This window comes from Callospermophilus lateralis, chromosome 19 (assembly GCF_048772815.1).
Source record: "Callospermophilus lateralis isolate mCalLat2 chromosome 19, mCalLat2.hap1, whole genome shotgun sequence".
Lineage (NCBI taxonomy): Eukaryota > Metazoa > Chordata > Mammalia > Rodentia > Sciuridae > Callospermophilus > Callospermophilus lateralis.
In genome coordinates, this window is record NC_135323.1 from 31,623,867 (window position 1) to 31,650,967 (window position 27,101).

Sequence of the window (27,101 nt, forward strand, 5' to 3'; positions counted from 1 at the left end):
GTATCCTTCTCAAAAATAGATCATATATTATATCACAGGGCAACTCTTAGACAATATAAAGGAGTAGAGATAATACCATGCATCTTATCTGATCATAATGGAATGAAACTGGAAATCAAAGATAAAAGAAGGAAGAAAAAATTATGCATCACTTGGAGAATGAACAATAGGTTACTGAATGATCAATGGGTTATAGAAGACATCAAGGAGGAAATTAAAAAATTCTTAGAGATGAATGAAAACACAGACACAACATAGCGGAACCTATGGGACACAATGAAAGCAGTTCTAAGAGGAAAATTCATTGCCTGGAGTTCATTACTTAAAAAAAGAAAAAAACAACAAATAAATGATCTCACACTTCATCTCAAAATCCTAGAAAAAGAAGAGCAAAACAACAGCAAAAGAAGTAGAAGGCAAGAAATAATTAAAATCAGAGCTGAAATTAATGAAATCGAAACAAAAGAAACAATTGAGAAAATTGACAAAACTAAAAGTTGGTTCTTTGAAAAAATAAATAAGATAGACAGACCCTTAGACATGCTAATGAAGAGAAGAAGAGAGAGAACTCAAATTACTAGCATATGGGATGAAAAAGGCAATATCACAACAGACACTTCAGAAATACAGAAGATAATTAGAAATTATTTTGAAACCCTATATTCCAATAAAATAGAAGATAGTGAAGACATCGATAAATTTCTTAAGTCATTTGATTTGCCTAGATTGAGTCAGGAGGATACACACAATTTAAACAGACTGATAACAATGGAGGAAATGGAAGAAGCCATCAAAAGACTACCAACTAAGAAAAGCCCAGGACCGGATGGGTATACAGCAGAGTTTTACAAAACCTTTAAAGAAGAACTAATACCAATACTTTTCAAGCTATTTCAGGAACTAGAAAAAGAGGGAGAACTTCTAAATTCATTCTATGAGACCAACATCACCCTGATTCCTAAATCAGACAAAGACACTTCAAAGAAAGAAAACGACAGACCAATATCTCTGATAAACCTATATGCAAAAATCCTCAATAAAATTCTGGTGAATTGAATACAAAAACATATCCAAAAAATTGTACACCATGATCAAGTAGGATTCATCCCTGGGATGCAAGGCTGGTTCAATATACAGAAATCAATAAATGTTATTCACCACATCAATAGACTTAAAGATAATAACCATATGATCATCTCGATAGACACAGAAAAAGCATTCGACAAAGTGCAGCATCCCTTTATGTTCAAAACACTAGAAAAACTAGGGATAACAGGAACTTAGCTCAACATTGTAAAAAGCTATCTATGCTAAGCCTCAGGCTAGCATCATTCTGAATGGACAAAAATTGAAGGCATTCCCTCTAAAATCTGGAACAAGACAGGGATGCCCTCTCTCACCACTTCTGTTCAACTTAGTTCTCAAAACACTGGCCAGAGCAATTAGACAGATGAAAGAAATTAAAGGCATAAAAATAGGAAAAGAAGAACTTAAATTATTACTATTTGCAGATGACATGATTCTATACCTAGCAGACCCAAAAGGGTCTACAGAGAAACTATTAGAGCTAATAAATGAATTCAGCAAAGTGGCAGGATATAAAATCAACACGCATAAATCAAAGGCATTTCTGTATATCAGCGACAAATCTTCTGAAAAGGAAATGAGGACAACCACTCCATTCACAATATCCTCAAAAAAAATAAAATAATTGGGAATCAACCTAACAAAAGAGGTGAAAGACTTATACAATGAAAACTACAGAACCCTAAAGAGAGAAATAGAAGAAGATCTTAGAAGATGGAAAAATACACCCTGTTCATGGATAGGCAGAACTAACATCATCAAAATGGTGATATTACCAAAAGTTCTCTATAGGTTTAATGCAATGCCAATCAAAACCCCAACGGCATTTCTTGTAGAAATAGATAAAGCAATCATGAAATTCATATGGAAAACTAAAAGACCCAGAATAGCAAAAACAACTCTAAGCAGGAAGTGTGAATCAGGCAGTATAGCGATACCAGATCTCAAACTATACTACAGAGCAATAGTAACAAAAACAGCATGGTACTGGTACCAAAACAGGTGGGTGGACCAATGGAACAGAATAGAGGACACAGGAAACCAATCCACAAAATTACAACTATCTTATATTTGATAAAGGGGCTAAAAGCATGCAATGGAGGAAGAATAGCATCTTCAACAAATGGTGCTGGGAAAACTGGAAATCCATATGCAACAAAATGAAACTGAATCCCCTCCTCTCACCATGCACAAAAGTTAACCCAAAATGGATCAAGGAGCTTGAAATCAAATCAGAGACACGGCCTCTGATAGAAAAAAGGTTGGCTACGATCTACATACTGTGGGGTTGGGCTCCAAATTCCTCAATAGGACATCCATAGCACAAGAGTTAATAACTAGAATCAACAAATGGGACGTACTCAAACTAAATGTTTTTTCTCAGCAAAAGAAACAATAAGAGAGGTAAATAGGGAGCCTACAACCTGGGATCAAATCTTTACTCCTCACACTTCAGATAGAACCCTAATATCCAGAGTATATAAAGAACTAAAAAAATTAAACAATAAGAAAACAAATAACCCAAACAACAAATGGGCCAAGGACCTGAACAGACACTTCTCAGAGGAGGACATACAATCAATCAACAAGTATATGAAAAAATGCTCACCATCTCTAGCAGTCAGAGAAATGCAAATCAAAACCACCCTAAGATACCATCTCACTCCAGTAAGATTGGCAGCCATTCTGAAGTCAAACAACAACAAGTGCTGACAAGGATGTGGGAAAAAGTGTACACTTGTACATTGCTGGTGGGACTGCAAATTGGTGCAGCCAATTTGGAAAGCAGTATGGAGGTTTCTTGGAAAGCTGGGAATGGAACCACCATTTGACCCAGCTATTCCCCTTCTCGGTCTATACTCTAAAGACCTAAAAAGAGCATACTACAGGGACATTGCTGCATCGATGTTCATAGCAGCACAATTCACAATAGCAAGACTGTGGAACCAACCTAGATGCCCTTCAATAGATGAATGAATTTTAAAAATGTGGCATTTATACACAATGAAGTATTACTCTGCATTAAAAAATGACAAAATCATGGAATTTGCAGGGAAATGGATGGCATTAGAGCAGATTATGCTAAGTGAAGCTAGTCAATCCCTAAAAAACAAATGATAAATGTCTTCTTTGATATAAGGAGAGTAACTAAGAATGGAGTAGGGAGGAAGAGAATGAGAAGAAGATTAACATTAAACAGGGATGAGAGGTGGGAGGGAAAGAGAGAGAGAAAGAAAATTGCATGAAAATGGAAGGAGACCCTCATGGTTATACAAAATTACATACAAGAGAAAGTGAGGGGAAAGGGAAGAAAACAAGGGGGAGAAATGAACTACAGTAGATGGGGTAGAGAGAGAAGAGGGGAGGGGGAGGGGAGGGAGGGGGATAGTAGAGGCTAGGAAAGGCAGCAGAATACAACAGACACTAGTATGGCAATATGTAAATCAGTGGATGTGTAACCGATGTGATTCTGCAGTCTGTATACGGGGTAAAAATGGGAATTCATAACCCACTTGAATCAAAGTGTGAAATATGATATGTCAAGAACTATGTAATGTTTTGAACAACCAACAATAAAAAATTTTTTTAAAAAAAGATAAAAAAGAAAACACAAAACAAGTGTTTGAAAGGTCTACAGAGTTCAGATTTACTGATAATGATTTTCTATGATGATGTCATGGGAATATTTAATTATCAAATTTTTTATCCCAGTGAGTATGAACCCCATTAAATAGGACTATAAAGTCAAGGTGTGGGCCAGGTGCAGTGGCACACACCGGTAATCCCTGCGGAAGGCTGAGGAAAGAGAATCCTGAGTTTAAAGCCAACCTTAGAACAGAGAGACGCTACTCAACTCAGTGAGACCCTGACTCTAGATAAAATACAAAGTAGGGCTGGGGATGTGGCTCAGTGGTTGAGTGCCCCTGTGTTGAATTCCTAGTAACCCTCTCCCCCCACACCAACAAAAAGTCAAGGTTTATAGCTTGGATGTTTGCATTCTTGTTTACCTTTATGAGACTCCACATCTTTGGAATTCTGAGAATTTATCATAAGCTAAAGAAAATCCACCCGATGCTAGAAAAAGAGTGATTTCAAAGACAGAAGGTTAATTATGAAGGCAGAAAAAAATTAAGAGTACAGAACTTATCTTCCCTTCTGAGACTATGACTTACCTTTAAGTACAGAAGTCCAGCTGGAGTTCCCTAAGTCATCAGTGAAGAAAAGTATCCATCTACAAACTTTGGAGAGTAGGACATTTCCCTGAGTGAAAACAGGCTGTGGTGTCCAACAGCTACTGGTCTTTGCTCTCCCTGCTTGTGAGTTTCTATGGATTCTGAACACAACCTCCTGGCCAGAGAGTGGCTGGCTTTGTCTCCTGTTACATTTGTTTGCTAGGGAAAAGTCCTGGACAGCAATATTTTGTTTTACTGCCATAATTTTTCACCAAAGATGCCATAGATTAATCTCCTGACATTTTTAGAGTTCCTCATCAGATTTTGGGCAAGCTTCTTGAAAGATCCCAACCATGCTTGAAGCTATGAACTTTGTACTGACACCTGGAGGGCCCATCCTGGCTCCCTGGCCGGCACACATCCTTGTGCTGGCCTTCAAACATGAATCAAAACCTTCACCTAAAGAACCCCATCCCTGCTCCATGAGGGGCCAGACAGTAACAGCTACCCTGAGGATGCCTTCTGTGGAGAGTTTGTAAAATGAGAGGTTTGGAAATGCAATGTTTCTTTGCCAATATAAAATATGATTAAATTAAAGGACCAGAAAAATAAATTTATGTTGAAATTTTATCTATTGAGAGAAGGGATATAATAAAATGCTTTTCCTCTATTTAAAAATCATTTCAACTAATATATAAAAACATTAAGCTATACATATTAAAACATTAAGTAAGGTACCTGATTACTTTGATATATATCAAATATATATATATATATATGCTGTTTGATGTTTATGTCAGTTTAAACACATCTTTAACTGCATTTATCATTTCTTGATGGTAGATGTTTTCAAAATCTATTTGGCTCAATTAATAAGAACAATTTTAACATAGTGCTTCAATAAACATGGGAGTGCAGATGTCTCTTTGACATACTGATTTCATTTCCTGTGGTTATATACCCAGTAGTGAGATTGCTGGATCATACGGTGGGTCTGTATTTGATTTCTGAGGGTCCTCCACACAGTTTTCCATAAAGGCTAACCTGATTTGCATTCTAGTCAACATTGTACAAGGACTCCTTTTTAGAGTATTTGGGACTTTTTCTATCAGCAATATTTATGCCTTGACAAACTAAATTCCATTCCCATTATTTAACTGTAAATGTTTTCTCTTTGGTTCACTATTTTTTCAGTATTTGGAATATATAATTTTATTTGTTTAAGTCTTTTATATTAGTTATTTTTAGTTATATGAGAGTAGAGTCCATTTTGATATAATTATAAAAGCATGGAATACATCTTACTCTAATTCAGTTCCCTCCCTAATTTATTCTTGTATCTCAATTACCAGATGCTAAATTCTTTATTCTCCCCAAATGAAAACCCTCTACTACTCTCAACTAAGAGTTCTTCATCTACCTTTTAAAAATATACAAAGAAGTATGGAAGTCATACACCCATAGGCAAATAAGTTATCAAAAATGAACCTCCTCTGTAACCACCACCGGATTTTACCTGTTGTTTCTCTTGAAGACGACTTTCTTTCATTCTGTTTATAGCTTTCTTTAAAAAATTTGTGACATCCTTTGAAAACATAGAGATATTCATTGCCTCACAAATTGGAGTAAGGAATGGAAAGATTACTGCAGGGGAAAGAGAAAACAAAGAACACTTCAGTGAAAAGTGTAAAATTTAACTGGAGCAATTACATCTTTTCTACCAATCAGAAAAGTGGAAGTCACAAGGGTTCCTAAAGAGGAACTGTTCCTGCTGGGACCACTGATTGGGCCCCAGGACACTGGCTGAGTAAGAGGATGTCTTATATAGGGCCACCATCATATCAGTGAGATCAGTGGCCCCTTCTGCCTCTGTGGAGTGACCAAAGGAGAAAGATGAAAACCCTGACCGCTTTCCCCTTCATGTACTGGAATAGAGTGTCTTTGAATAAAACTAGGCTTCAGTCTGAGGCTGCAGCTAATCATGCTCTTCAAGAAAGAGCCATCAGGATGGGACCAACAGAGCATGTGTTCTTCAAGCACCACAGGAGGAATCCAGAAGGCATTATTAGAAAGAAAATTGGGAAACTCAAAGTATAGGCAAATTGATCAATATATACCTAAATAAATGCTGGATGAAAGAAAAAAATAAAGTGAAATAGATAAAGTATTGAAAGGAAAAAAAGGATAAATAATATATCAAACTAATATATATATATATATATATATATATATATATATATATATATATATATATATATATAGTGGAATGGAGAAAAAGCCATCATTGTGCAGAAGGTAATTCTGATCTAGTAAATAAAAACATTGATCACAAATAAACAATCAAATTTTACACAATAAATCACGGAAAAACAGAAGAGCAAATTAAACTTAAAGGAAACAGAAGGAAGAAAATATTAAGGACCAAAGTGGAAACTAATCAAATAAAAAATAATATCAATACTAGAAATTAATGAAAACAAATGCAATTGTTTGAAAAAAAATTGGCAAAATAATAGCTACACTGACCCAGAAATAGAAAGGCTACAGTTAGTAGCATTCAAAATAAAAACTTGGGAAATACTGACATTATAAACATAGAAAGAAATATAAAGATGTTGTAACAATCAGATTATCACAACAATTATACAAATTACATAAATGAAATGGACAAATTCCTAAAAAGACACAAACAACAGAAACTGACACAAAAAGTAATACAAAATATCTATTGACATACATCACATGATGAGACTAAATTAGAAATTAAGAACTTTTTTACAAAGTGAAGCTCAGGTCCAGATGTTCCATGGACAATTCTACCAAACATTAAAAGAACTAATACCAATTCTTTACCACTTTACAAACATTCATAGAAATATTTAGTATTCTCTAAATATATAATACAGTGAACATTTGTAAAAAGATCCTAAAATGCTCATGTTAACCTGATCCTAAGACTTGACACAAAGATAACACAGGAGACCTACAAACTTATATATCTTATAATTATGGATGCAAAATCTCAACAGAATATTAAAAATGAAATAATTTATTGTTCTCTTCTCTCCCACTTTCTCTCTCTTCTTCCCACTATCTGTCTTCCCAAAGTCTCTTTCTCTCTTTTCTCCTGCTACTAGCCAACATATTTTGATTCTTCTTTTATGCTTCCTAAGATCTAATAACTCTATATCCTCATCTCCTACCTTCTTAACATCTCATCCTAACCCCCCCAATGTTCTCTCTTTGTCCACCATTATAAACTGTAGATTCTTTTATAACCTACTGTTTACATTGTTCATAATAATTAAATGCATCGTTTCTGTCTATTGTGACAAAACTGTAAACATCTCAATAGAAGCTATTTGGTTTAATTAAGCCTGCATATTGTTTGCATTGGAATAAGTTAATATTAATCTCCTCCTTAAAGGAGAGATCATGGAATTCTGCAGGGACACTATAAATCTATTGGTAAAAACTGTAATACCTTGGATCTATACTGCTAAAGGGAAAGACACACAAACAATATGAAAAGAACAAGGGAAGAAAGTGCCCCACACAAACCAAGATACATTACTAGAACCAATGGCCAGCACAGAAAAAGAGATGTCCAAGAAGGAGTTCAGGATGTATGTAATTAAAATGTTCTGTGAATTAAAGGATGATATAAGAAAGCAAACACAGGCAACAAAAGGACATTTCAATAAAGAGCTACATAGCCAAATACAGGAAGCAAAAGGTTACTTCAATAAGGAGATAGAGATTCTACAAAAAAAAAAGGAAAAGAAATCCTGAAATGAAGGAAACAATAAACCAAATTAAAATTCAATAGAAATCATCACCAACAGACTAGATCACTTGAGAGATAGGACTTCAGACAATGAACACAAAAATATATAATCTTGAAAGTAAAGTTGACCACACAGTGAAGATGGTATGAAACCATGAGCAGAACATTCATGAATTATGAAAAGGCCAAATGTACGAATTATTGGGATAGAAGAAGGCATAGAGTTCCAAAACAAAGGAATGAACAATTTATCCAATGAAATAATGTCAGTAATTTTTCCAAACCTGAATAATGAATTGGAAAATCAAATACAAAAGGCTTACAGGACACCAAGTGTACAAAATCACAACAGATCTACACCAAGGCACATAACAATGAAAATGCCTAACATACAGAATAAGGAAAGAAATTTAAAAGCCACAAGAGAAAGGAATCAGATTACATATAGGAGGAAATCAATTAGGATCTCTTCAGATTTCTAAACCCAGACCTTCAAAGCTAGAGGGTCTGGGAACAATATATACCAAACTCTGAAAGAAAATGGAGGCCAATCAAGAATCTTATATCCAGCAAAATTAAGCTTTAGATTTCGTGATAAAATAAAAACCTTCCATGATAAACAAAAATTAAAAGAATTTACAACTAGAAAGCCTGGACTACAGAACATCCTTAGCAAAATATTCCATGAAGAAAAAATGAAAAGCAACAATGAAAATCAGCAAAGGGAGGAAATACACTAAAGGAAAAGCCAATCAAAGGAGAAACCAAACCAAGTTAAAAATCAAAAATAAAGCAAAATGACTGGAAATATGAACCATATTTCCCTGAATGTTAATGGTCTAAACTCATCAATCAAAAGACATAGACTGGCAGATTGGATTTTTTACAAAACCAACAATATGCTACCTTCAAGAGACTTATAGGAAAAGATATCCACAAACTAAAGGTGAAAGGTTGGGAATAAATATACCACTCACATGGACTGTGTAAACAAGCACAGGTTTCTATCCTCATATCAAATAAAGTAAACTTCAAGCCAAAGTTAATCAAAAGGAATAAAGAAGGACATTTCGTGCTTAAGAAAACCATTCATCAACAAGAAATTATAATTATAAATACTTATGCCCCCAAAAATGAATTATGGCTGAAATCAATGAAACTGAAACAAAAGAAACAGTTTAAAAAATTGACAAATCAAAAAATTGGTTCTTTGAAAAAATAAATAAAATTCATAAACCCTTATCCACACAAATAAAGAGAGAGAAAACTTAAATTACTAAAATCTGTGATAATAAAGGAAATATCATGATGGAAATATCTAAAATACAGAAGATAATTAGAAACTATTTTGAAAATTTATACTCCAATTAAATAGAAAATATCAAAGACAATGACAAATTTCTAGAGTCATAATCTACCCAAACTGAATCAAGGTAATATACACAAGTTAAACAGATCAATTTCAAAGCAAGGAAATAGAAGACACCATCTAAAGCCTACATACAAAGAAGAGCCCAGACCAGTCAGATTCTCAGAAGACCTTCAAAGAAGACCTAATACCAATACTCCTCAAATTATTCCATGAAAAGGCAAAAGAGGGAACACTTCCAAACTCATTCTATGAAGCCAATATCACCCTGATTCCTAAACTGGCCAAACACACATCAACAAAAGAAAATTTCAGACCAACATCTTTAATGAACATAGATGCAAAAAGTCTCAATTAAATTCTGATAATCCATACTACCAAAAATGTTATGCAGATTTAATGTAATCCCTATGAAAATCCCAATGACATTATTCATAGAAATAGAAAAGGCAATCATAAAATGTATTTGGAAAAATAAGAGACCCAGAATAGCTAGCAATCCTTAGAAAGAAAGAAAGCAGGAAGTATTATCACTATACCAGGCCTTAAACTATACTACAGAGCTATAGTAAAAAAACTGCGTGGTATCTGCACCAAAATAGACTTGTAGACTAATGGTACAGAATAGAGGACACAGAGACAAACCCACATGAATATGGTTATATCATACTACACAAAGGTGCCAAAAACATTCACTGGAGAAAAAAGCGTATTCAACAAATGCTGCTGGCAAAACTGGAAATCCATATTGGCACCAAAACAGACTCATAGACCAATGGAACAGAACAGAAGATACAGAGATAAACCTACACAAATCTCATACTAGGCAAAGGTGCCAAAAACATTCACTGGGAAAAAAAAGCCTCTATAACAAATGATTCTGGGAAAACTGGAAATCCATATGTAACAAAATGAAATTAAGTCTCTATCTCTCACCGTGCACAAAACTTAACTCACAGTGAATCAAGAACCTAGGAATTAGGCCAGGGACCCTGCACATAATAGAAGAAAAACTAGGCTCAGACTTTCAATATGTCAGATTAGACTCTGACTTCCTTAACAAGACTCCTAAAGTATAAGAAATAAAATCAAGAAACAATAAATGGAATGTATTCAAACTGAAAAGCTTCTTATCAATAAAATAAACAATCAATAAGGTGAAGAGAGCCTAACAAATGGGAGCAAATTTTTACAACATGCACATCATATAGAGCACTAATCTCCAGGATATATAAAGAACTCAAAAAACTTAACACCAAAAAAACCCACACACAACAGCAAATAACCCTATCAAAAAAAATTGGCTAAGGAATTGAACAGACATTTCTCAGAAGAAGATATACAACTGATCAACAAATATATGAAAAAATGTTCAACATCTCTAGTAATTAGAGAAATGCAAATCAACACTACTCTAAGATTTCATCTCACTCCAGTCAGAATGGCAGTTATGAAGAATACAAGCAAAAATATAAGTTGATGAAAATGTGGGTGAAAAGGCACTTACATTGCAGGTGGGACTGCGAATTGGTGCAACCACTTTGGAAAACAGTATGGAGACTCCTCATAGAAGTTGGAATGGAACCACCATTGACCCAGCTATCCAACTTCTCGGTTTATACCCAAAGGACTTAAAATCAGCATACTACAGTGACGCAACCACATCAATGTTTATAGATGCTAAATTCAAAATAGCTAAACTGTAGAACCAACCTAGATGTCCATCTACAGGTGAATGGATAAAGAAAATGTGGTACATATACACAATGGAATATTATTCAGCATTAAAAGAGAATAAAATCATGGAATTTTCAGATAAATGGATGGAGTTGGAGAATATCATGCTAAGTGAAGTAAGCCAATCCCAAAACAACAAAAGCCAAATGTTTTCTCTCAGAGGTGGATGCTGATCCATAATGGGTGGGGGGTCATCCAAGGAATGGTGGAACTTTGGATAGGGCAAGTGAAAGGGAGGGGGGATAAGTGTAGGAAAGATGGTTGAATGAGATGGACATCATTACCCTAGGAACATGTGCTCCATTTGTGTTTTATGTATTGAAATGCATTCTGCTGTCATGTATAATTCATTAGAACAAATAAACAAATAATTTCTTTAAAAAAAAAGAAATGAAGAACTCACACATGCTTCAGGATGGAAGAATTTGAAAATACAATGATAAATGGAAGAAGTCAGACATGCAAAGCCACATGTTGTGGGATTCATTAATAGAAAATTTACACTATCAGCAAATCTATAGAGTCAGAAAATAGACTCATGATTGCTTAGGCTTGGGGAATAGAGAGTTGATAATGAAATGGTAGCCTGTTTCTGAGTTGATAAATGGTCACTAGTGATGGCTGAGTATATCTTTGTACTGAAAACCATTGAATTGTATAAATTAAGTGGGGTAATTAAAAGGTATGTTAATTATGTATTAATAATGATCTTATTTAAATAGAGAAAGGGAACAAATAACATGGTAGTCCACATACTTATTGAGAGAAGCAAAGGGTCAAAGAAATAAAATTTTAAGAGCTTCTTGACTTTCTCCACAAAGGGATCTTGTGGGTTGTTGAGGGAATCGATGTTCACTCCAAATGAAGTAGCAGTGATCACATCCATGTTGTAGGCCCCAAAGATGCTGAATAGAGAAAGACATGGAAAGTGCCTCTTCCCAATCCTTCCACTATACATGCAGCAAGAAGTAGGAGTAAGTTCACATGCCCAGGCAAGACAAGCAGAGAGCCACACACTCACAGTTATCTGCTGAACTATCAGATGAGTCCATGATCCCTTCACACTGACTATGAGGCCTTTATGAGTTGCAAATGAGGTACTGCCCTCATGACAGGAGTGATGGAGACAGTGAGGTGACTTAGACTCACCTCTGTACTCAAGAAGCTCACCCACACAGGAATCAGATCCATAATCAGACTCACTACAGTAGCACAAATAGAATGTGGATGATGACAGTTGTATACAAACTGAGCTTCAGCAGGACAAGGGTGGAATAACTGAGTCTTCCTAAAGGACTCACAAAAGGTGATCTTGACCTTGACAGTACTTTATCTTCTAGTATATCCAAAGTCACAAATAGCAGCCAAACAAACCTTGGTGGATACAGGAGAGATCCTTTCTCCCCCAGCTTCCCTGTCTCCTCCTGGGAGCATCTCCTTCTTGGATGAACAGTTGGAGATCTGACTCCAAACTCTTGCTTTGTCTGTTCATTGCACTAGCTCAACATTTGGAATTCAGTTCTGTGGCAGGCAGTTGGATGGGGCTCCTGGTGGAGCTTGGAATGCCAGAGCTGCCCTGCTACTTACTCTTTCAAGTTGATAAACTTGCCCTTCTCTGATTCCAGTCTCATGTCTTTCACCAACACATCTCCATACTGGTTAATGATGGGGAACATCTATGCACAAAACACAAGATTGTCCATAGTTAAGTGAGGAGACTCAGTCCCCAAGGCTATGGCTTTCCTGGAATGAAGAAGTATGAGACATTTATAATGAATCTCACTATATGTCTCCTAAAACAAAAAATACAAGAGAACATTTTTAGGAATTTCAACTTCAGAGGACTATCCCTTGGAAAGGGACTATTATCTATCTCACTTTCTACCCATGCCCAGATTAATTCTTTCAGTTTCCAATGAAAAGCCTCTCAATTTATTACCTCCTTGAGTTTTCCACTGGTGAAGGTTGGAGACAGCAGTGTTCTTATTCTCTTCCATTCTTCATCCTCAGACAAGGAAATGGCTTTTTTCATAAATCCCACTGGAACAAAATTCTAGAGTCCAAAGGAAAAGAGATTTTGTCTACATAAATGTGGAGGTCTCCACAGTTGCAAAAGTTTGTTAAACAAGCATTATTTATTTTAAAAAAAATATTTTAAAAAAAATGTGACTGCCTACTAGGTAGCTAGACCTATCTCAGAACTCAATAGTATTTGTTCCAAGTGCCTAACCTCTTGAGAGTTTGGAAGAGACACCCAGGTACCTAACACCATTTTAGACTTTATATTCCAACCCTTGTTTAGATGAAAATTTCCCTTGGTTGGAAGCCTCTTCCAGGAGAATAGACAGGAAGAAGACCTAAGAAGACCTAATACAACCCCCAGGGCTATGCAGAGCAGAAATGGGTTGGTGACAGATACCAGATGTTCCTGGTCAACTGTATGTTACCTAAGACCAGTTTTGTCTTTACATGCATTTACAGCATAAGCATCTTGAAAAAGGGGTGCTTAGATACGATAATTTTTAAAATAATAATATTTGAAACTTAAAGGATTTGGAATATAAGTGTAATACAGAAAAAACACAAGTTATTAATGGAAGTTCTTCCAATATTTTCTACAAGGGCAGAGGGGGAAAGGAAGATAATTCTGTTTTTCACCGGGGTGCTAGCCCACCAAAGCAAAACCCTTGAAATTTAGTTTCATCATCTGAAATATATTTTTGTATTAAAATGTATGCTTCCAGCCAGGCACAGTGGTGCATGCCTGTAATCCCAGCAGCTCAGGAGTCTGAGACAGGATGATCACAAGTTCAAGACCAACCTTGGCAACGATGTTATTTACTCTTTCAAGTTGATTAACTTGAGTAAGTAAGTAATGGTGAGGTGCTAAGCAATTCATTCACTGTGAAAATTTAGGAGATTAGGAACAGAGGGAAGCTTCTTCAACTTGACAAAGAGATTCTATAAAAATCCATTTTCCACTAACAATATACTTACTGGTGGCAAACTGAATGCTTTCTCCCAAGCATCAGGAATAATTCTACAATGTCTATTCAGTCATATACAGAAAAACAAGTAAAAACGTTAATCTGAGTGTAGATTAGTGATTTGGACATGTTGGGAAGTAAATAGAGGCTGGATTTGGGCAGTGTGGAATATATGTATGTATTGAACATAGCAGCAAATCCTATTATCATGCACAATTATCATACACTAATCAAAGTTTTTTAAAAAAATTTTGTGATGCTGAGGTTTGAACCCCAGACTTTGTGCCTGTGAGGCAAGCACTTTACCAACTGACCTAAACCCAGCCCCCAAAGTTTTTAAAAAGTGAAGATAGAGATTGTATGGGGAATCCACACATACAGCAGCCTCATCTAAAATTGGGGTAAACTTTGGAAGATTAAAGTCTATATCCTTCAAAAGAAATGTTCACTCTCCTGGCTCTTATTCAACCTCATACTGGAACTCTCAGCTGATGTCAGAGGAAAAGAAAAACAAATAAATAAAAGGCATACAGATAGGATTTTCCCTATTTATATGTGCAAACTTTGTCCAGTGTGGTCAACACACAAGAAATCAGTCACATTTCTAAGGTTAATGAAGAATTTGTGAAAGCACTTTAAAAACACAATCTAAATCTACACAAATGTAGGCATGTGATACATTTGCACAGAGCTGCACATTCATTCATATAGGAACACAAAATAGGAAAAATGAATATAAAAAGCTTATATTGTATCAATTTCCTGTTAATATAGAAATAGGAACTTAATAAATTTATAGTCATGTAAGAAATTGTCACTGGGTAAAACAGAATAATTTATACATGCAACTGCCTGGTAATTTTGGGGGCAAGGAATGCCCTCTGAACTTATAAATATCTCAGGATAAAAATTGAGTTAATAAATAAATAAATGTTACTTTGGATTAGACAAAGGGGAACAAAAGGAAGGGTGAGGGGATAGGAATAGGAAAGACTGTAGAATGAATTAGACATAACTTTCCTATCTTCATATATGAATACACAACTAGTGAAACTCCACATTATGTCCAAACACAGGCTTGGGAAGTTGTACTTTATGTATGTATAATATGTCAAAATACATTCTAGTGTCATGTATAACTGAAAAGAATAAATAAAAACTTAAAAATAACTAAATAAATGTTAAAATGTTGAAAAGTGAATGCTTACCCGCCGGTTAGTGAAGGCAGAATAACATTCTTTGATGAGAACTGTTTTGATAATGCTTGGCTCCATAATAACCAACACAGGCTGTCGACCATCATATAGGCTGTGTTAGAAAAACAGGGCTGGTTAAATCTAACAGGCCTGATTCTGCAGCAGGAATCCAGACTTTGATCCTGATGTTACCTATTCTACCTGCCTAGTCCTACAATACATAGTAACATGAAGTTCTGGTTGGGGATTCTGACCACAGAAACCACTGGAGTCTTCATAGCATAAAGGGTAATGTAGGTAAAGTAGGTAGGAAGAGAAAGGTAGAGACAAAAATACACCTTGTAAGATATCATAATTAGAAATACCATTGGAACACTTGTTAAATCTAGATGGTGAATACAATAGTATTACCTACACTACTTTCCATAACTTATTTATTTTTATTGTAATTGCAGGTAGACAGAATGCCTTTATTTGTTTATTTTTATATGGTGCTAAGGATCAAACCCAGTGCCTCACACGTGATAAGCAAGTGCTCTGTCACTGAGCTACAGCCTTAGCCCATAGTCTCCATAACATTTTACATCTCAAAATATTGGATTTATCAAAAGGCTATTAGGTTAGTGAAAAAAACTGAAGGCAGATAATTGACTAACTGCTCACAATTACTAAGTTTTGCAAGTAGTAGCTGGAGTGGGGCCTTTGGAAATTCAGTGAGGCATATTGTGTCCTTGGATCACATGGCATCTATAGGCCATGTCAACTGAGCAGATCACTGTGGTCAGCCTGTGCTTTCTGTGGCTTGATGAGAGAAGATGGAGAAGAAGAGTCAATGTCTTCTACCACTATTTTTAGTGCAGAGCAAAATGATTACACCTTTTCTATGGCTCCCATAAACCCTCCACCAGCTTTAAAAGGGAATAGTTGCTACATTTAGCTGAGGCCACCCTCCAATATAAAATCCATCAATCCACCAGGGAACTCAGTGGTGTAACTACATCCTATGTCTGGTCTTAACATCAAATGCATGAAGGAAAGAAAGAAATGCTTAGGTCTACTTCATTGAAAAGTCAATGCTAAAAACTTTAAAATGGTAAATGAGCAACAATAATGATGACAATAAAAAAGAAGAAAGAAAGTAAAGGAAATGAAGAAAGCCGAACAGAAATGGCTTCCCAGGACATCCCAGCCTTTTGTTCAAAAGCATACATTAAATCTGAAATTTAAATAAGAAATTTTGCTTTTAAACCAAATGGAAGTCAATGGAGGAAAAAGATGATGCCATAGCCTTATAAGCTCATGATAAAAAAAGTTCTCGGGGGGACCCAACATGGCAGCCGGCGAGGAGGCAGCACTTTCAATGCCTCCGCAGTAACGGGAGCAGAGAGGCTCATTAATACACCTACATGCGACCTGCTGAGGGACTTCTAGCAAAATTCCACTGAAAGGAGACCTGCCGGGAATTAGCAAGTCTATTGGAGAGGTCAGTTTGTCCCAGACGAGTGAATCTCGGCAACGCGGATCCCGCCGGCCAACGCAGAACTCCCGCTGCACACACATTGCAGCGAACTTACAAACGGCCACAGCCTGCTTGGGCCCCGGCCGGCCTGGCTCAGAGGCGGTTCGGCGCTGCAAACGACCACCCCCCCACCGCCGGCTTGGCGCTGTGAATGACGACCCCCACTGCCCACCCCCGTGCTCCTGTGAACAGCTCCCGTGGGGGCGCAGTCCCGCCGACCGCAACCGAACTGCCGCTGCTCACACATTGCAGCGAGCATACGAAAGGCCGCTGCCTGGCTGGGCCCTGCCTGCCGGGCTCTGTGAACCGCCTCTGGCAGTTCGGCGCTGCAAACGACCACCCCCCCCACCCCGCGCTTGTGTGGACAGCTCCAGCCAGCCAGGCTCTGTGAAAGGCCCCGCCCACCCGGCTCTTCAAACAGCCCTGCCCGCACAGGGGAATCAGGAGTGGCTCAGGACCCAAGGCGCGGAAATCCCGGCTACCGCTACCACCAGTGCTGACAACTGAGGTCTCTTGCACCAGCTTCCAGGCGCGTGGCTACCAGAGGGCAAGCAAATTCGCTGGGGTTCTCAGCCCCAAGCTCTACAAACTTAGGGTCCAAGGGAATGGCAGACAGGGAGAATGTGCCCAGGCATTCATGAAAACAGGGCTCACAGGAGCAGCAGACTTGGCGTGTAGCCAATATTGTGGTGAGCATCACCGATGCACTCAGGATTGGAGACCCGCCCAGTCCGGGAGGAAGAGCTGCTGCAGAGTGACTGGCTCCTGCCTACTGAGAGGAGAAGCTTGGCCTGATGGGCACAGCTCCACCTACTGGAAGAATAGTGAATCGAACTCTAAGACTGCATTTATTAAAATTTTCTTTTGTTTTGTTTTGTTTTTGTTGTTGTTGTTGTTTTCTTAAAAATTTTTTTAATTCATATTATTTTATTTTATTTTTAATACTAATTTTCATTTTTATTATTGCCATTATGATTTCTTTTTAATTCTTTTTAATTTTCTGTTTCTTTTCTCTCTTTCTTCTTTTCTTCTGTCTTTTCATTTCTTTTCAATTCTCATATTCCACTTCCTTGAATTCTACCTGCTTACTCTCATTCTCTTTGGTGACTTCTTCCCTTCCCCTATAATATCTTTCCTCCCAAGCATCAAATAAATTTATAGGAGTAAACAGTAACTCAGCAGTCAAACAGAACAAGAAGCAATATGAGCAACATGAAAAAGCAAGGAAGAAAAGGAGTACAAACAATGCAGGACAGCCTAAATATTCAGGAGGATATAGATTCATCAGAAAAGTGGTCATATAAAGAACTCAAAGAATACCTTAGACAGATGGAATGGAACCTTAAAGAGGATACAAGACAGCAAATTCAAGCAGCGAAAGAACACATTGAGAATGAATTACAAAAATAGATAAAAGAAGAAGTTAAGCATCTTTAACAGGAGATAGAGATTATAAAAAAGAATCAAGCAATAATCTTAGAAATAAAGGAAATTATAAACCAAATTAAAAACTCAAACGAGAGCATTACTAATAGAGTGGAGCAAGTAGAAGCCAGAACGTCAGATAATGAAGACAAAATATATCATCTTGAAAAGAGTCTAGCCAACGCTGATAGGCTGGTTAAAAATCACGAGAGAAACATCCAAGAGATATGTGATAACATTAAAAAAACAAATATAAGAGTCATCGGGATAGAGGAAGGTACGATTCAAACCAAGGGAATGAGTAACCTGCTACATAAAATAATTACAGAAAACTTTCCAGAAATAAAAAAGAAAACAGATATACAAATTGTAGATGCATACAGGACACCGAGCATACAAAATCAAAGCAGACCAATGCCAAGACACATTGTTATGAAGATATCCAATATACAGAACAAAGAGAAAATGTTGAAAACTACAAGAGAAAGGAGGCAGATTACATTCAGGGGTAAACCAATAAGGTTAACAACGGATTTTTCATCACAGACGCTGAAAGCGAGAATATCCTGGAAAAACGTATTTCAAACACTGAAAGACAATGGATGCCAACCAAGAATTCTGTATCCAGCAAAATTAAGCTTCAGGTATGACACGAAATAAAAATCTTTCATGATAAACAAAAGCTAAAAGAATATGCAGCCAGAAAACCAGCATTGCAAAGCATCTTGAGCAAAACACTACACAAGGAAGAAATGAAAACAATAACCAAAGCCAACAGTGGGAAGTACCTCAGTAAAGACAGACGGAGGGGGGAAAGCTAATCATGGAGAAAAAAACTAAATTTTTTTAAAAAAGAGAGACAAATAATCAAACATGGCTGGAAGTACAAACCATATAGCAATAGTAACTCTAAACGTTAATGGTTTAAACTCTCCAATAAAGCGACATAGACTGGTAACATGGATTAAAAAAACAAATCCAACAATATGCTGCCTCCAGGAGACACATCTGATTGGAAAACACATACACAGGCTGAAGGTGAAAGGGTGGGAAAAAATATACCACACACACGGTCCTCGCAAGTAAGCAGGAGTGGCCATCCTCATATCGAATAAAATCGACTTCAAGACTAACTTAATCCAAAGGGACAAGGAAGGACATTATATACTGTTAAAAGGAACCATTCACCAACAGGATATAACAATTATCAATATTTATGCACCAAATAATGGTGCTGCGACATTCAAAAAACAAATTCTCCTCAAGTTCAAGAATCAAATAGACCACAACACAATAATTATGGGTGACTTCAACACACCTCTCTCACCATTGGACAGATCCTCCAAACAAAAGTTGAATAAAGAAACTATAGATCTTGGGCTGGGGATGTGGCTCAAGCGGTAGCACGCTCGCCTGTCATGCGTGCGGCCCGGGTTCGATTCTCAGCACCACATACAAAGATGTTGTGTTCGCCGAGAACTAAAAAATAAATACTAAAAAATTCTCTCTCTCTCTTTCTCCCTCTCCCACTCTCTCTTTAAAAAAAAGAAAAAGAAAAAGAAACATTTGGCATTTGTTTAAAAAAAAAAGAAACTATAGATCTCAATATCACAATCAATAACCTAGACTTAACTGACATATATAGAATATATCAACCATCATCAAGTGGATATACTTTTTTCTCAGCAGCACATGGATCCTTCTCAAAAATAGACCATATATTATGCCATAGGGCAACCCTCAGTAAATATAAAGGGGTGGAGATAATACCATGCATTTTATCTGATCATAATGGAATGAAACTGGAAATCAATGATAAAAGAAGGATGAGAAAATCCTATATCACATGGAAAATGAACAATATGTTACTGAATGATCAAGGGGTTACAGAAGACATAAAGGAGAAAATCAAAAAATTCTTAGAGATAAATGAAAATACAGACACAACTTATCGGAATCTATGGGACACAATGAAAGCAGTTTTAAGAGGGAAATTCATTGCCTGGAGGTCATTCCTCAAAAAAAAAAGAAAAACCAACAAATAAATGAGCTCACACTTCATCTCAAAGCCCTAGAAAAGGAAGAACAAAACAACAGCAAATGCAGTAGAAGGCAAGAAATAATTAAAATCAAAGTGGAAATCAACAAAATTGAAACAAAAGAAACTATTGAAAAAATTAACAAAACTAAAAGTTGGTTCTTCGAAAAAATAAATAAGATCTCAACAGACCCTTAGCCATGCTAACGAAGAGAAGAAGAGAGAGAACTCAAATTACTAACATACGGGATGAAAAAGGCAATATCACAACACATGCTACAGAAATACAGAAGACAATTAGAAATTATTTTGAAACCCTATAGTTCAATAAAATAGAAGAGAGTGAAGACATCTATAATTTTCTTAAGACATATGATTTGCCCAGACTGAGTCAGTAGGATACACACAATTTGAACAGACCAATATTAATGGATAAAATTGAAGAAGCAATCAAAAGACTACCAACCAAGAAAAGCCCAGGACCGGATGGGTATACAGCGGAGTTTTACAAAACCTTTAAAGAAGAATTAATACCAATACTTTTCAAGTTATTTCAGGAAATAGAAAAAGAGGGAGCTCTTCCAAATTCATTCAATGAAGCCAACATCACATTGATTCCGAAACCAGACAAAGACACCTCAAAGAAAGAAAACTACAGACCAATATCCCTGATGAACCTAGATGCAAAAATCCTCAATAAAATTCTGGCGAATTGGATACAAAGGCACATCAAAAAAATTGTGCACCATGATCAAGTAGGATTCATCCCTGGGATGCAAGGATGGTTCAATATACAGAAATCAATAAATGTTATTCACCACATAAATAGACTTAAAGATAAGAACCATATGATCATCTCGATAGATGCAGAAAGAGCATTCAACAAAGTACAGCATCCCTTTATGTTCAAAACACTAGAAAAACTAGGGATAACAGGAAATTACCTTGACATTGTAAAAGCTATCTATGCTAAGCCTCAGGCTAGCATCATTCTGAATGGAGAAAAAATGAAGGCATTCCCTCTAAAATCTGGAACAAGACAGGGATGGCCTCTATCACAACTTCTATTCAATATAGTTCTCAAAACACTGGCCAGAGCAATTAGACAGACGAAAGAAATTAAAGGCATAAAAATTGGAAAAGAAGAACTTAAATTATCACTATTTGCGGATGACATGATCTATACCTAGAAGACCCAAAAGGGTCTACAAAAAAACTACTAGAACTAATAAATGAATTCAGCAAAGTGGCAGGATATAAAACCAACACGCATAAATCAAAGGCATTCCTGTATATCAGCAACAAAACTTCTGAAACGGAAATGAGGAAAAACACTCCATTCACAATATTCTCAAAAAAAATAAAATACTTGGGAATCAACCTAACAAAAGAGGTGAAAGATTTATACAATGAAAACTACAGAACGCTAAAGAGAGAAGTAGAAGAAGATCTTAGAATATGGAAAAATATACCCTGTTCATGGATAGGCAGAACTAACATCATCAAAATGGCGATATTACCAAAAGTTCTCTATAGGTTTAATGCAATGCCAATCAAAATCCCAACGGCATTGCTTGTAGAAATAGATAAAGAAATCATGAAATTCATATGGAAAAATAAAAGACCCAGAATAGCAAAAGCAATTCTAAGCGGAAATGTGAATCAGGCGGTATAGCAATACCAGATTTCAAACTATATTACAGAGCAATAGTAACAAAAACAGCATGGTACTGGTACCAAAACAGGCGGGTGGACCAATGGTACAGAATAGAGGACACAAAGACCAATCCACAAAGTTACAACTATCTTAAATTTGATAAAGGGGCTAAAAGCATGCAATGGAGGAAGGATAGCATCTTCATCAAATGGTGTTGGGAAAACTGGAAATCCATATGCAACAAAATGAAACTGAATCCCCTCCTCTCACCATGCACAAAAGTTAACTCAAAATGGATCAAGAACCTTGATATCAAATCAGAGACTCTGCATCGGATAGAAGAAAAAGTTGGCTCCGATCTACATATAGTGGGGTCGGGTTCCAAATTCCTTAATAGGACACCCATAGCACAAGAGTTAATAGCAAGAATCAACAAATGGGACTTACTTAAACTGAAAAGTTTTTTCACAGCAAGAGAAACAATAAGAGAGGTAAATAGGGAGCCTACATCATGGGAACAAATATTTACTCCTCACACTTCAGATAGAGCACTAATATCCAGAATATACAAAGAACTCAAAAAATTAGACAATAAGATAACAAATAACCCAATCAACAAATGGGCCAAGGACCTGAACAGAAACTTCTCATAGGAGGACATACAATCAATCAATAAGTACATGAAAAAATGCTCACCATCTCTAGCAGTCAGAGAAATGCAAATCAAAACCACCCTAAGATACCATCTCACACCAGTAAGATTGGCAGCCATTATGAAGTCAAACAACAAGTGCTGGCGAGGATGTGGAGAAAAGGGTACTCTTGTACATTGCTGGTGGGACTGCAAATTGGTTCGGCCAATTTGGAAAGCAGTATGGAGATTCCTGGGAAAGCTGGGAATGGAACCACCATTTGATCCAGCTATTGCCCTTCTCAGACTATTCCCTTAAGACCTTAAAAGAGCGTACTACAGGGATACTGCCACATCAATGTTCATAGCAGCACAATTCACAATTGCTAGACAGTGGAATCAACCCAGATGCCCTTCAATGGATGAATGGATTAAAAAATGTGGCATCTATACACCATGAAGTATTACGCAGCACTAAAAAATGACAAAATCGTGGAATTTGCAGGGAAATGGATGGCACTAGAGCAGATTATGCTTAGTGAAGCTAGTCAATCCCTAAAAAACAAATACAAAATGTCTTCTTTGATATAATGAGAGCACCTAAGAATAGAGCAGGGAGGAAGAGCAGGAAGAAAAGATTAACATTAATCAGAGACATGAGGTGGGAAGGAAAGGGAGAGAAAAGGGGAATTGCATGGAAATGGAGGGAGACCCTCATTGTTATACTAAATTACATATAAGAAGTTGTGAGTGGAATGGGAAAATAAACAAGGTGAGAAATGAATTACAGTAGATGGGGTAGAGAGAGAAGATGGGAGGGGAGGAGAGGGGGGATAGTAGAGGATAGGAAAGGTAGCAGAATACAACAGTTACTAGTATGGCATTATGTAAAAATGTGGATGTGTAACCGATGTGATTCTGCAATCTGTATTTGGGGTAAAAATGGGAGTTCATAACTCACTTGAAGCTAATGTATGCTAATGTATGAAATATGATATGTCAAGAGCTTTGTAATGTTTTGAACAACCAATAAAAAAAAGTTCTCAAATAATACATATTATTCAATTAAAGGACTCAAAAACAAACAAAAATGGGGAAGATTGGAATAACTACACATTGGACATAAACTAAGGCTAGGAGACTCTGGGTCATCAAAAGCAGGAGAAAAGCCAAAACATACAACATTCTCAACTTAAGTCAAACTGTAGATCCAGACTCCTGGTGATATGCAGGACCCTTGGCAGAACAAGCCTCCAAGGACTTTGCAGTACAGAGGGTTTCATCCCAAAAGCTCTGGACTGAGGTTGCCCTCATGCGTTGGGGCACCACATCATAACAAGTCTACCAAAGAGAAATTTCCAGAATACTCACCCCCATGTTTTTCCATACTTTTTATAACATTCTGCATCAAAATTTTAAAAACCTTAGGAAAAAGAACAATATGAAATTCCATTATTGTTGTAAATATACTGACATCACATCAAATGACCCAAAACCCATGAAATCAGGCTTGATGTTCCTAACATGTGGTTAGAGAGAAGCTCTTACTCAGAGTCTTCTGAGAAGAAAAGAGAAAATATGCAATATTTGAAATGAAATGTGTAAAGTCACTTGAATTTTCGCTAAGTATTATACATACTTAACCAATTACCCTTGTCTATGAATATGACATCTTTCTCTTCTTCTGTACTTCTTCTTCTGTTTGTGTTGTCTCAGAAATACTGGGACCTTCTAAATTATCACCTCCATGGGCACATGAGGAAACCCAGGCTGAGGGAAAATGAGTGTTTCCCAGGGCCATCTTTTGTCTCCTCATCCAGTATCATTTTAATTTATCTCATGTTTTCTCTAGAATTCTGGTAGAATTAGGGAGTTAAATACAACAGCAACCTCTTCTAGCCTAGGATATTTATGTTATCACAATCATATTGTTGAGTAAGTAAGCAAGATAGTGAGCAAATAAAAAGTGGGCTTCCTTCCTGTGTTGTAGCTCAACTTAGGAAAAGAGGAGATGCTACCTCTCTGCACATAGGACACAGATAGGTAGACACTGGCTCTGAGTTTTCATCAGAGAAACTAACCAATTAATCTTCCTCAATGCTAAGTTTCATTTGTAATATTTTAACTGTGCAAATAAAACATCCCAGAGATATAAGTGTGTCTTCCTAGAATCTGCACTGAGAAAAATGAAAACCCTGTGAGCATGCTCACAGTCTGCTGAACATAAAGTCCACAGCTTACAATGTGGATGTGCCAGAGTCCTGAGCTCATCAACATAAGTAAACCTGAGGCCAGGAGGAGTTGTAAACAGAGCCTCAGGGTAAACCTGACTGTGCTTTGGATGGGGCCCTCACACAGTTCTCATGGAGCTAAATTTCTACTGAGGTAACTAAGCAGATGTTTGCAACCATAAGAGGCAAAACAGAGAGCTCAAATGACACTCACCTGGCGATAATTATGAAGAGTTCCCAAAAAGGGCAGAGGTGTTGGCCCAGGAATTCCCAGCTTCTTAAAATATCCATGTGAATAGGTCCCATATCTACAAAGTGGAAGAGAAATCCCGGTCAAGGGATTGTGTCTGTGTGTATATAGTGGCTCACAAGTCACTGATCAAGAATGGGAACAGTGAAGCCACGCAGGTAACATGTAGGCCCTAAATAACAACAAAAACTCCAATGACCCTAATTATATCTGCTCATCATCTCCTCTCTCACATTCCCTGAGAGATGCCCAAAATCATAATAATTACCTCAAAGCAGCTAATTTCGTCATTAGGCTCCCAATGCTACACTGAATATCTGATATAAGTCCAAAAACATGATCTTGAAAATTCCTGAGTAATTCAGCCTAGATTTCTTCCAGGTCACCTCATTCACTGGTGTAAGTTTAGGAAGCTGACTTGATACCATCATGCTGGCCCCTCTAATGGCCTCCAGTGGGGGCTGACCCCACTCTGGGCCTTCTTCCCTGAGCAGAGAGGAATAATCTCCCACTTTTTCATAACACCTATCTGGATGCCTTTTATTGCATCTCTGGTTCACATTCTCCCTTACTCATCAGCTGTAAGAGATTAAGAACACTGGCATATGGGAAACTGTTGAGTAAGAATAACCTGCTGGGGAGGTATATTTAAAGACATGTGCAATCTATGTCATGGATGTATGTATTAGATTAATATTCCTTCAATTGTTCAAAAAAGGTGAGGTCATTTTTAAACAGGTTGGTTTTCACAAATACAGAATCCTAGGGTCCTATTTTGACCTTCAGAAGGAACGTGAGGAACTTACCTCAAAGAAATTGTACTATTGAACAGAATGAAATTAAAACATTTCCATTAATTTTAAAATGCCACTGGAGGGAAAATAGATGCAACAAAAGCCTGAATATTACCCTTTACTTCAACTGTTACAACCAGGTTTATATTTTCTATTTTCACCTCATTATGAATGCCTACTCTTATAAAAGTGGATTTAAGATAGAAGTCAAAGGTCTCCTTGGGGCAATGTCTTCTACCCTCAGTCAGAAATAACTGCTCTCTTCACCTGCTCCATGAAGCCAGGAATCCCACTATTTTTTAAATATTTTTTTAGTTGTAGGCGGTCACAATACATTTATATTATTTATCTATTTTTATGTGGTGCTGAGGATTAAACCCAGTGCCTCACACATGCCAGATGAGCTCTCTACCACTGAGCCACAACCCCAGACCAGGAATCCCACTATTTAAAGGAATTCTTCTACTAGATCATTTTATTCATGCTTCTGTACTGGAATATCATGGGAAAATGTTTAAAATACAAAATTGGCTTGTTAACTTTTGTCTCTTGAACCTCCCATTAGATTTCAAATCAAGGAAGAAACAAATCTCTACACTGATGCTAACTTAAGGAATAAAAGTTCAAAATTTCTCCCAGGTCTTTGCTCAATAGTTTCAACATTCAGCAGTGGTTGTATATTACAGGGTGGAGGATTTGAGTTTTTGGAGAGAGGGCTGTTCTAGGGAAGGTGAACAGAACAGAGGGCACAACTGAGTCTGAGCTGTGGTAGCACCTGAGGTGCACTTGGTGCATTTTACAAATGGTGCTGGGACGTGGGGAGAAGGAGCAGGAACCACCTGTTCTACAGGAGACAAGCCTCCTACACATCTCTTGTAGTGCACATAGAACACAAAAGATAAACAATGACACAGAAACCTGTGAAGACCCCTCTTTACCCCCAGAATTCTGAAAGTTTGCAGAAGGTGCATCACTTTTCAGAAGGTGTTCAGTTGTTTATAATCTGCCTCTACAGAACTCTGGCTGATTAATCTAGGTCCAAACTGAGACTCAATCAGAAGTTCATCCCCCAAATCAAATGATATCACTAAACCTCCTAGTCACAGAAATGGGAGGTTTGAAGAGGAGAGGAACTGGGACAGTTACTCACAGGTAGAGGAGCAACAGGCTGATTCCCAGGAGAACCCAGGTTTCCATGGAAAAGTTTGGGATCAGGTCCAT

The 27,101-nt window shown here is 37.0% G+C and overlaps 1 pseudogene; it reads right to left on the reverse strand.

The window, feature by feature from the left end:
• Nucleotides 1-3,823: 3,823 nt before the first annotated feature.
• On the reverse strand, nucleotides 3,824-27,101 carry LOC143384899 (cytochrome P450 3A9-like; annotated as a pseudogene).